Source organism: Aquarana catesbeiana, linkage group LG02 (genome assembly GCF_042186555.1).
Source record: "Aquarana catesbeiana isolate 2022-GZ linkage group LG02, ASM4218655v1, whole genome shotgun sequence".
Classification (NCBI taxonomy): Eukaryota; Metazoa; Chordata; class Amphibia; order Anura; family Ranidae; genus Aquarana; species Aquarana catesbeiana.
Window position 1 is genome coordinate 349,431,108 of NC_133325.1, and position 13,442 is coordinate 349,444,549.

Here is a 13,442-nt window from a genome sequence, read left to right on the forward strand (position 1 = left end):
TTTCATGTGTCTTGCACTGAGGAGAGGCTTCTGTCGGGCCACTCTGCCATAAAGCCCTGACTGGTGGAGGACTGCAGTGATGGTTGACTTTCTACAACTTTCTCTCATCTCCCGACTGCATCTCCGGAGCTCAGCCACAGTGATCTTTGGGTTCTTCTTTACCTCTCTCACCAAGGCTCTTCTCCCCCAATAGCTCAGTTTCGCCATCCCAAACATCTTTCATTTAAGGATTATGGAGGCCACTGTGCTCTTAGGAACCTTAAGTGCAGCAGAATGCAGAAATTTTTTTGTAACTTTGGCCAGATCTGTGCCTTGCCACAATTCTGTCTTTGAGCTCTTCAAGCAGTTCCTTTGACCTCATGATTTTCATTGCTCTGACATGCACTGTGAGCTGTAAGGTCTTATATAGACAGGTGTGTGGCTTTCCTAATCAAGTCCAATCAGTATAATCAAACACAGCTGGACTCAAATGAAGGTACAGAACCATCTCAAGGATGATCATAAGAAATGGACAGCACCTGAGTTAAATATATGAGTGTCACAGCAAAGGGTCTGAAAACTTAGGACCATGTGATATTTCAGTTTTTCTTTTTTAATAAATCTGCAAAAATGTCAACAATTCTATGTTTTTCTGTCAATATGGGGTGCTGGGTGTACATTAATGAGGAAAAAAATTAACTTAAATGATTTTAGCAAATGGCTGCAATATAACAAAGAGTGAAAAATTTAAGGGGGTCTGAATACTTTCCGTCCCCACTGTAAGTGTGCCAAAACATACCTGATCACAGAAGTATGTTTAAATAAATAAATGAATCCATGCTAACACCAACTGTGTGTAAAGAGCGTGTGCTCATATACACATCCCGTGTGTATATTCTTATATGAGATCCACCAGATCTCTGTTGTACAGTATATGCAATAGGTATATCATGAAGTCACATATGTTCCAAAGGATGCATACATGAGCCCATGCACACACATATACACATACGAACATATTCCTTGTTTGCGCAACTAACTGTGGATGTAGACTCCAAATACAAGTAAACACAAAATAAAATAAAAAAACCCCACATATTCATATATTATTCACCTTGACAAACACCTCCATTCTGAAGATAATATCATATTCGCAGCCCGTCCCCTCCCTCCATTGCTTATCCTCTTAAACACCAAATTTCATATTTAAACACTGGGGGGACGCAGGGTATTTTATCCTCCATCTTTACAACTCTCTCCTAGTGTTAGATTAGGTTATTAAAAAAATATATATATATATATGTATACTTCTATATGGGGTCCACCAGATCTCTGTTGTATATGCAATAGGTATATCATGAGGTCACACATGTTCCAAAGGATGTATCCATGAGTCCATGTACCCACCCATGTAAACACACTCCCTGTTTGCACAACTGACTGTGAAAAATATACATTTTATATATATATATACATACACATAAGTGTGCCACAACGCACCCAATCACAGAGGTACATATAAATAAATGAATAAGTGCTGTCTATCACCAACCGTGTGTAAGGAACGTGTGCTCACATACATATACATATCTCGTGTGCATATTTTTATATGAGATCCACCAGGTCTCTGTTGTTGTATATGCAATAGGTATATCATGAAATCACATACACACCAAAGTGTGTACACGTGAGCCCATGTACACACACACACACACAAACACAATCCCTGTTTGCACACTTAACTGTGAACGTAGACCCCAAATACAAGTAAACAGTTGAATATATAAGAAAAAAAAAATCCAAAATTAAAGAAATTAATCCTCAAACCATTCCCTTTCCTATTCCCCTCCCCCTCTATCTGAATTTCCCCACAAGGTGAACCCCATCACGTCTATCATATTTCCTTATGTCCCTTTGATTGATTTCTACATTGGGATCTATTGGGCATTTGTTGCCATTGGGCAGGGCGTTGTAAAAGACTTTTTTAAACACTTTAAGACCGGGCCTATTTTTCAAACTTGTTGTTTACAAGTTAAAACCATTTTTTTGTTAGAAAATTACTCAGAAAAAAAATATATATAATGTTTGGGGGTTCTAACAGCCTAGAGAATAGAATTGCGGTCGTTGCAATACTTTTTGTCACACCGTATTTGCGCAGCAGTCTTACAAGCGCACTTTTTTGGGAAAAAAATTCACTTTTTTGAATTAAAAAATAAGACAACAGTAAAGTTAGCCCAATTTATTTATATTGTAAAAGATGATGTTACACTAAGTAAATTGATACCCAGCATGTCACTCTTCAAAGTTGCGCCCGCTCGTGGAATGGCGACAAACTTACCCTTAAAAATCTCCATATGCGACGTTTAAAAAACTCTACAGGTTGCATGTTTTTAGTTACAGAGGAGGTCTAGGGCTAGAATTAATGCTCTCACTCTAATGAGCGCGGTGATACCTCACATGTGTGGTTTGAACACCGTTTTGATATGCGGGCGCTACTCGCATATGCGTTTGCTTCTGCACGCAAGCTTGGTGGGACGGGGAGCGTTTAAAAATTATTTAAATATTTTTTCTTATATATTTTACTTTTTATTTTTACACTGTTCTTTAAAAAAATAAATAAAAATTGTGTCACTTTTATTCCTATTACAAGGAAAGTAAACATCACTTGTAATAGACAAAAAGAATGACAGGACCTCTTAAATAGGAGATCTGGTGTCACAAATACCTCAGATCTCACATTTACACTAATATGCAATAAAAAATAAATAATTAAATGTAATTTGAAAAAAAAAAAAAAGTTGCTTTAAGAGCTATGGGTGGAAGTGACATTTTGACGTCACTTCCGCCCTGCAAAGGTATGGAGACGGGCAGGGGACATCTTCCCCTCACTCATCTCCATACCTAACAGGGAGAACGACGCGATCGCATCCGCCGCTGCCAGCGGCTCCGGTAAGCGGCGGAGGTCACCAGAGAGCGGCAGGAGGGGGGCCCTCTCCCGCCGCCAATAAAATTGATATTGCGGCGAATCTGCCGCAGAGACCACATTTATCTGAATAGGGACCACCTGCTTAAGAAGAGAATGCTGCGGTTATGGTAGCTAGTTGCTGCCATAACAATGATAATCCTCTTCAAACAGCCGACGTATAACGACAGCGGGCAGTCCGTAAGTGGTAAAAAAAACCAACACTTCCTTGATCACACTGAGAAGGCTGTTGCTCGCTGACCACTGCTGATATCGCTAACCTTTTGTTGCCTAAGACGAACCATCATCTCATCCCATAATACCTCAAGCATTTTTCTTTGGAGGAAGTGGTGAGATATAGGCAAAAGTCTTGCTAGAAACTTTTCTTTCTTTCAAATATTTTGCTCATAGATTATCACTAGTGTTTTACGTAGTTATTATTTACAGTGTATAGGTTGAATCAATTTGCTAACCTTTTCCCACGTATTCTTATAGTTTGTATTCGGAAACTGGTGAAATCGTGTGCAGATCAATGTTGAAAATCTGTTGCTATTGTTGGTATACCAGGCAGTGGTGTATTTAGGTTTTGTGCTGCCCTAGGCCTGACTAAATTCATGCACCCCCTAATTTAAATACGACCCACCCTTCCTGTCGAAGCCACACCCCTTCCTATTTAAGACCCACCCTACCATCTGTAAACCACACCCCTTCCAGACCCCCGACCCTCCATCTCTCCCTAGCAACAAAAATACCCCCTTTCAGCACAAATCCTCACCCTCATATAACCCCTTCCAGTACAAATCCCCCCTCTTAGCACAAATCTTCCCCCATCTCTCCCTCCCAGCATAAATCCCCCTCCCAGCATAAATCCCCCTCTCAGCACAAATCCTCCCCCATCTCTCTCTCCCAGCATAAATCCACCCCAACTCCCCCTCCCAGCATAAATCCCCCCTCTCATCACAAATCCTCCCCCATCTCCCCCTCCCAGCATAAATCCCCCTCTCAGCACAAATCCTCCCCCATCTCTCTCTCCCAGCATAAATCCACCTCATCTCCCCCTCCCAGCATAAATCCCCCCTCTCATCACAAATCCTCCCCCATCTCCCCCTCCCAGCATAAATTCCATCTCTCATCACAAATCCTTCCCCTCCCAGCATAAATCCCCCCCTACGTCCCCCATATCCCCCTCCCAGCATAAGTCGCCCCTACCTCCCCCTCCAAGCATAAATTCTCCCTCTCATCACAAATCCTCCCCATCTCCCCCTCCCAGCATAAATCCCCCCACCATCACAAATCCTCCCCCATCTCCCCCTCCCAGCATAAATCGCCCCTACCTCCCCCTCCGAGCATAAATTCTCCCTCTCGTCACAAATCCTCCCCCATCTCCCCCTCCCAGCATAAATCGCCTCTACCTCCCCCTCCCAGCATAAATTCCCCCACCATCACAAATTCTCCCCCATCTCCTCCTCCCAGCATAAATCCTCACTTTCAGAAAAAAAACCCTCATCTCAAACCTGTGCCTCCTTCTCTCCCCTCCCAGTACACCCCCCCACTCCTTCTGTTCTGTAAGAGCAGCCTCCTATGCTGGGGCTTGTAGTGCCCTCTGTGGGAGGCTGAGATATGGCAGCCTCCTGTGCTGGGACTTGTAGTGCACTCTGTGGGAGGCTGAGATATGGCAGCCTTCTATGCTGGGACTTGTAGTGCCTTAGACTGTGGGGGGCTGAGATATGGCAGCCTCCTATGCTGGGACTTGTAGTGCCTTAGACTGTGGGGGGGGGCTGAGATATGGCAGCCTCCTATGCTGGGACTTGTAGTGCCCTAGACCAGTGTTTCTCAACTCCAGTCCTCAAGGCGCCCCAACAGGTCATGTTTTCAGGATTTCCCTCAGATGAAACGGCTGTGGTAATTACTAAGGCAGTGAAAGTGATCAAATCACCTGTGCAAAATAATGGAAAACCTGAAAACATGACCTGTTGGGGCGCCTTGAGGACTGGAGTTGAGAAACACTGCCCTAGACTACAGGGGACTGAAGAATGGAAGCCCACTCTGCTGAGACTTGTAGTGCCCTCTGTGGGGGACTGAGGATTCCTCAGTCCCTCCACAGTCTAAGGCACTACAAGTCCCAGCATAGGAGGCTGCCATATCTCAGCCCCCCCCCACAGTCTAAGGCACTACAAGTCCCAGCATAGGAGGCTGCCATATCTCAGCCCCCCCCCCCACAGTCTAAGGCACTACAAGTCCCAGCATAGGAGGCTGCCATATCTCAGCCCCCCACAGAGTGCACTACAAGTCCCAGCACAGGAGGCTGCCATATCTCAGCCTCCCCACAGAGTGCACTACAAGTCCCAGCACAGGAGGCTGCCATATCTCAGCCTCCCCACAGAGTGCACTACAAGTCCCAGCATAGGAGGCTGCCATATCTCAGCCCCCCCCCCAGAGTGCACTACAAGTCCCAGCAAAACGGGCTGCCACCAGTCCTCCAAACACAGCATGAGGATACTGCACAGCCTTCCACTCATTCCTTTGCTGCCATACACTCTTCCCCACTCTCCTACCTAGAGTCTGGGCTGCATGTCACGCTGCATGGTGAAGCAGTGGGCGGGATTTCCTGAAGTCTGAAGATACGTTCAGGCTCCCAGACCCCGGCGCGGCACAGAGCACACAAGGCTGCAGATCAATCTGGTTAGGCACCTCAGTGGCTGTGGGCGGCAGATTTGGCCGCTGACACCACGTGTGTGCACACAGGAGTCTGCATCTAAGCGGGAGGAGGCTGCAGGAACCGGGAGGACAGGACGGGGGAAGTTTTTGTGCAGGGGGGGGGGGGGGGCGCTGTTCTGTCGCCCCCCCGCAGAGTGCCACCCTAGGCCTGGGCCTTGTCGGCCTAGGCCAAGACACAGCACTGATACCAGGTTGTTTGTTGATTATTCCTGCTAATTCAGCAAACCAATTGTCTTTCAAACACGTTTTATTTGTAGAGATTGTTTTGCTTTTTCGAGTGGTTTCTTTCTCTCCTACGGCCGCAGAGATTAAGAAACTTTTTCAAAAGCGTTAGGCATTTTATTTTGTTATCGCTGTATCATAGCACATCATAATTTAAGGTCTTATTGGTTTCCATATTTGCCTTTAAAAAGTAATTACATTTTTATTGTGTTGATTTCCTTGATTGTGTGTTTGAATTATAATCACCAGTAATTTTAAGTTTTGTATATAGATACATAAAAAAATTAAAATTTTTAAAATTATGTTTATTAAATTAATTGGGAGATATTTGTATAATTGGTAAGAAATCACCTTAGTTTAAAGAGCTCAGAAAATTGATTGTTGTGGTATACTGAGTGTCTGAACTAAATTCATATTGTTTTATGAAGTTATTTAATATTTCCCGTAAACAGCTGGAGGCACTGGCTATTAATTCTATTTATAATTCAGGCACCACCCTTTTATTAATAATTTATAATTCACCAAGCTCCTATTTTTATATAATTACATTTTCCCTATATACATCACAACTAGATTTTTATACCACACGCTTACAACAAACTTGATCGCCAACTCAAATCATACAGAGTGTCTAGCATTCCCATTCATCTAGACATCTTCTCAGCCACCTTCTGGTTGGTGCAGGACCTGTTACACTGGCAGAGCTGCTCCTTCTGCCTGCCCTGATTGAGCTCTGGTTATACCGATGTACAGTTTGGTGGAGCAATGGGAGCTTGGTCTGATCTAAATGCCTCTCAACCAGGATGCCACGGTACTCCTGATGATCTCAGAGGGCACCACAGTTGAGAAAGGCTTGGCTAAGACATTAATTACAAACATATCACACAGACACGATTATCAGCTGATTATATTTATACAGTATTTGCAGTGCATAGGTCGAGGGCTTGATTCTCAACAGGGGCACTACTTGCATGGAGTTTGAATGTTCTCCAATTGCTTGCCTGGGTTTACTTCCTGATCCTATCATTATAGGTTAGATTGGCAGTCTTCTTTCTATGGAAACCTTAAAGCTGAATTCCAGCAATTCAGCCACTTTGATAAATGTGCAGGCATACTATAAGTACAAGGAGGTACATGCCACTTCCTGGACTTATCTCTATCATTTACATCGGACAGGTTTATGGCACTCATGGAGGATACTCTTGGGACTCAGAGGAGAGAAGCACACACAGCATCTATGCCTGCCCCTCCTCTCTGCTACCCATTTACAGAAGCCCTTGTATTTTATGAATGAGTTGACCTAATAAAAAAAAGCTTCTGTGATTGGTCAGGGGGAGGGGAGGGGTGGGCATACCATCTACATAGTTACAGAGGTTGAAAAAAGACAAGTCCATCAAGTCCAACCTGTGTGTGTGCTTTTATGTCAGTATTACATTGTATATCCCTGTATGTTAAAGCAGAGCTCCACCCTAAACAAAAATATTAAAAGCCAGCAGCTACAAATACTGCAGCTGCTGACTTTTAATAAATGGACACTTACCTGTCCCAGGGTCCAGCGATGTCGGCAACCTACACTGGTCCCCGTTGTGTTGTGGGAACTCTGTGTTTCCCACAACACAACGGGGGGGCGGGCATTTGCGGCTAGCTGCAGCTAGCTATGCCCGGAAGTGGGTGCAGATACCTGTATTATAAAGGTATCTGCACCCCCCTCCCCCCTGAAAGGTGCCAATTGAGGCACCGAAGGGGGGAGGAATCCAATGAGCGGAAGTTCCACTTTAGGGTGGAACTCCGCTTTAAGGCCGTTTAGGTGCCCATCTAATAGTTTTTTTAAATGATCTATACTCCCTGCTGAAACTACCGCCTGTGAAAGAGAATTCCACACTCTTATGCCCTGTACACACGGTCGGACATTGATCAGACATTCTGACAACAAAATCCATGGATTTTTTCCGACGGATGTTGGCCCAAACTTGTCTTGCATACACACGGTCACACAAAGTTGTCGGAAAATCCAATCGTTCTAAACATGTACGTCGGGACTATAAACGGGACAGTAGCCAATAGCTTTCGTCTGTTAATTTATTCTGAGCATGCGTGGCACTTTGTGCGTCGGATTTGTGTACACACGATCGGAATTTCCGACAACGGATTTTGTTGTTGGAAAATTTTATAGCCTGCTCTCAAACTTTGTGTGTCAGAAATTCCGATGGAAAATGTGTGATGGAGCCTACACACGGTTGGAATTTCCGACAACAAGGTCCTATCACACATTTTCCGTCGGAAAATCCAACCGTGTGTACAGGGCATTACAGTAAAGAACCCTCTACGCAGTTTAATATTTCCAATTCTATGCTAATTTTAGTGAATGGCCGCGTCTTTTTAATTTCCCTTTCGCTGAAAAATATTATCCCTATTGTGGTACAAAAAAAGGGGACCCTAGAAAGGGGAACCTTTGTACAGCGGGACTTTATAGGCGAACAAAAAAATGAGTTTTTTAATAAAAATATATTATTTATTGAAAATTGCTTATAAATTGCATTATAAAAAAAAATAATAAATAAATAATATATTTTTATAATAAAACTCATTTTTTGTTCGCCTATAAAGTCCCGCTGTACCCTTTCTAGGGTCCCCTTTTTTTGTAATATAATTTGGGATATTGGCAACGCCTTATTGAGAACTACAAATTCTCTCTGTGTTTCACCACTATATACATATCCCTATTGTGGGGTCACCAGTACAGTATTTGTACCTTGAAATCATATCCCCTCTCAAGCGTCTCTTCTCCAGAGAGAACAAGTTCAATGCTCGTAGTCTTTCCTCGTAACTAAGGTCCTCCAGTACCTTTATTAGCTTTGTTGCACTTCTCTGGACTCTCTCCAGTTCCAGCACATCTGGACTGGTGCCCAGAACTGGACGGCATATTCCAGGTGCGGCCGGATCAGAGTCTTGTAGAGTGGGAGAATTATCATTTTATCTCTGGAGTTAATCCCCTTTTTAATGCATGCCAATAAATATTCTGTTGGCTTTGCTTGCAACAGCCTGGCATTGCTTGCCATTGCTGAGCCTGTCATCTACTAGGATGGATCCCCAGGACCTTTTCCATCCTAGATTCCCCCAGAGTTTCCCCCCCTAATGAGTAGATTACATTCATATTTTTGCTTCCTATACGCATCATTTTTAATTTTTCTACATTAAACCTCATTTGCCATGTAGTTGCCCCCCTCATTAATTTGTTCAGATCTTCTTGCAAGGTTTCCACATCCTGCAGAGAAACTATTGCCCTGCTTAGCTTAGTATCGCCTGCAAATACAGGGATTGAGCGGTTTATCCCATCCTCTAGGTCATTTATGAATAAATTAAATAGGATTGGTCCCAGGACAGAACCCTGGGGGACCACATCGGACCATTCCGAGTACTCCCCATCATTTATCGCTACCCTCTGAATTCGCCCTTGCAGCCAGTTTTCAATCCATGTACTCACCCTTTGGTCCATGCTGACAGACCTTAGTTTGTACAGTAAACGTTCATGGGGAACTGTATCAAATGCCTTTGCAAAATCAAGATACACCACGTCTACAGGCCTTCCTTTATCTAGATGGCTGCTCACCTCCTCATAGATGGTTAATAGATTGGTTTGGCAAGAATGATTCTTCATGAATCCATGCCGATTTCTGCTAATGATACTGTTTTCATTACTAAAATCTTGTATATAGTCCCTTGTCATCCCCTCCAAGAGCTTACAAACTATTGACGTTAAGCTAACTGGTCTGTAGTTCCCAGGGCTATGTCCTGGTCCTTTTTTAAATATAGGTGCTACATTGGCTTTTCTCCAATCAGCTGGTAACATTCCAGTCAGTAGACTGTTCGTAAAAATTAGGAACAATGGTCTGTCAATTACTTGACATCTGGCCATCTGGTCCTGGTAAACTATTAACGTTAAGTTTTTCAAGTCTATTCCTAATTCTATCCTCTGTTAGCCATGAGGGTGTTTCCTGTGACATGTCATGAGAATAAACATTGCAGTTTTGGTTACTGAAACCCACCGTTTCCCTCGCAAACACTGAGGAGAAAAATAAATTCAATACCTTGGCAAACTCTCCATCCTTTGTAACCTGATTTCCTTCATCATTCTTTATGGGACCAATATGATATGACCTCCCCTTTTTCTATTTATTTACTTAAAGAGTTTCTTGGAATTTTTGTTTAGTCTCCTCCGCTATGTGCCGTTTGTGTTCTATCTTAGCCGCCCTGATTGCACCCTTACATTTCCTATTGCATACTTTGTAAAGTTGGAATGCTGATGATGACCCCTCAGCCTTGTATTTTTTGAAGGCCTTCTCCTTTGCTTTTATATGCATTTTTACATTGGAGTTAAGCCATCCAGGACTTTTATTAGCTCTTTTAAATGTATTTTCCATTGTGATGCACTGGCTAATACCCTTTTTTAATGTGCTCTTAAAGCACACCCATTATTCCTCCGTGTTCTTTGTTCCTAAGATTTTATCCCATTTAATATCTTCTAGCAAGGAGCGTAGTTTAGGGAAATTGGCTTTTTGGAAATTCAGAGTCTTTGTATTCCCCTTATGTTTCTTATTTGTGTAATTTATACTGAAAACGAATTGACCTGTAATCGCGGTTTCCTAAATTGCCCCGTATTTCCACATCTGTGATCAGGTCTGTATTGTTGGTAATCAGTAGGTCTAGTTATGCTTTGTTTCTTGTTGGTGCATTTACCATCTGACCCATGAAATTGTCCTGCAAGACATTTAGGAAATGGCGAGCTTTAGATGCTTGCGCAGGTCCTTCCTCCCAGTCTATGTCTGGGTAATTAAACTCCTCCATTATAATGACACTTCCCATGCTTGCCACCATTCCAAACCGTGATAGGAGGTGCGCCTCCCCCTCCTCCCTCTGGTTAGGGGGCCTATAGCATACTTCCAGTATTACTTTCTCCTTAGTTTCCTCCCTTTGCAGCTCCACCCATAAGGATTCCACCTACTCCCTTGATCCATTAGTGATGTCGTCCATCACATTCACTTGTACATCAATTTTTATATACTGGCATACCCCTCCCACTTTTTACGCTCCCTATCCCTGTGATATAGGGAATACCCTTGAATGGTTGCCAGCCAATCATGAGAGCTGTTGAACCAAGTCTCTGAAATTCCCACAAAATCTAAATCCTCCTCGTACAATAGCAGCTCTAGTTCTCTCATCTTGTCCGCCAGACTCCTGTTCTGAGGTTACAAATAATACTTGTTACTGTACTTTACTCGGGTTTAGGTGCTTTAGTCAACCTACCACTAATGCCCCCAATACTACCCTCTGGAATTTATTCCCCGCTGACTATCCCTACCTCTGTGACGTACCAAACCTGAGTGCCCAGTAGACAACATACAGTTCGGTACTTCCGGTTTTTGTGACAAATTGCCCTCTCTGTTCTTCTAAGAATTGAGTCCCCTAGCACCAGAATCAGTCTTACCTTTCCCTTGGCTTTACCCCCGCCCTCACTGGAGGAGTTATTCCCCTGGCAGTAAGGGGCATCACTCTGCTTCAGCAATGCTGGTCCCTGACTGGTTTCACCAATGTCACGCAATGGGGCGTACTTATTGGGATGTTCCAGCCCAGGATGGGCTTTCCTGACTCTTTCCCTCTACCCTTTCTGACTGTCAAACATCTACTCTGCTCTGGTGCCTGCACCCCTTTGTCTCCACCCGCCTCTGTGCTGGCCCCTGTATTTAGAATACATCCATTCTGAACGTGAAGGAACTGAGACCAGAAGGTCCAGTGTCAAGAGCTCTGGAAGCTGTCTTCCTGGAACGCAATAAACTTTTCAGATGTAAATTAAAAGGCGTGCACCTCGTTGGAATAAACTCATGGTATACCTGCACTTTTTTTTTTTTTTTTCAGTAACTGAATTCCCGCAGTTCAGGTTTAAAAATTATATAAATGTCAACATCTTATTTGATACCATTTGTTCTGTTAAATATATGTTGTACCATTGCAATTATTACTTTATGATGTTCAAGAAGTGTAAAAAATACCTTGATCATTTCAGAGCAGTATTTTGTCCTGTGCACATTCCCTTTGTTTGGGATAGCCCTCCAGTTCCTGTATTGGACCACAGCATAATTAGTGTTGTGGAGAACAGGATAGGGGGTGGGTTTGAATAGTTTAGCAAAAGACAACTGAGCAAGGCGGACAAAACTCAGTCCACAAAAATGGGCTGCTGTTGTCAGCCCACAGTAGGACATAGAAGTTCAGTGCATTAGTGGCAACTGAACGGGTATTTTTATGAGTAAAGGTGAACAAACTGCATTTTTTTTGTTTTGCTCCTGCTGTACACTTTAACATTTACATTATTGAAAAAATACTAGGGATACTGCACACTCTAAAATTTGGGAGTGCCAGAAGACTCTAGGTTACCCAGATTGAATTTTAGAAGATATTGTAATAAGTTCCTATTATGGTATATTTAGTGCATTTTTTTCCACAGGCCTTTTCACACCTTTCTTTTGCCATCATCGTTTATCTGCATTACTTGCAAGTGACATACAAGTCCTGATGAACGGTGTAAAAGGGGGTTTAAGGGCATAAATTCAGTAGACCATCACACTCCAGCAATGTTTGAGTTTTCCAAAATGTTTTTTAAAAATATTCACCAAACAACGTAAAATAGGCTTTTTGGCAAGGGGGGGGGATTGTGGGGGGAAGACACTTAGGGCCGGTATACACAGGCTGAACATCGGCCGGTTCAACAGAAACCGTCTGACATTTGGCCCATGTGTACAGCAGCCTGTCCGACAGAAGCCTGCTTTTATCAAGTGGGAATGCTGGAAAACCAGCATCTGATCAGCACTCATGGCCAACATTTTGCTATGGCACCCCCTAATTTGTAATTTCCCGCCACAGCATACTAGACAAGCAACTATTATGCAACTGGGTTTACACTTGCCCACCAGATGGCAATCAGCTTTTAAAATATTTTATTTACCCACAAGGCTGACCTCCAGTGTCGTTCCTACTTATTTGTATTCTATACTGATCAGACTGTCACACCTGGTCTGAAATATTTTGGAAAACAGTGTACTCTGCAGATGGAAGCAACTACCATGTAGCTGATGAGACAAACTGCAATTGTTAATCTGATTTGTACCTTTTAACTGAACGTGATACCTGAGGACAGTAAACCTGACAGAGCACAGAAAACACTTCTTAGCTGAATAAAAGATACTATTCCTATTAAGCTGGTGTTGGAATTCAACATGAATTACTATCATATTTCTGGATGTTGTACATATGTTTCCTTATTTCCAAAACCAGCCATGCTGACACTTGCAGTCCCACAGTTTTGAAAGGTACAGAGGAATGTGGCCCCAAACAGAATCTGCATAGCAAAGGGCTTATCTCCAGCCCACCTGGTGTGCTAGAAGCTTCAAAGAGATTGATTACAAAGATGGCCCAGGGTGCATGGACTGCAATACTGCCCCCAGAGGCCAAGTATGGAAGGGCAGTCAGTAAAATAAGGAGGATTGTCATGTGAACACTAATTGGTCCA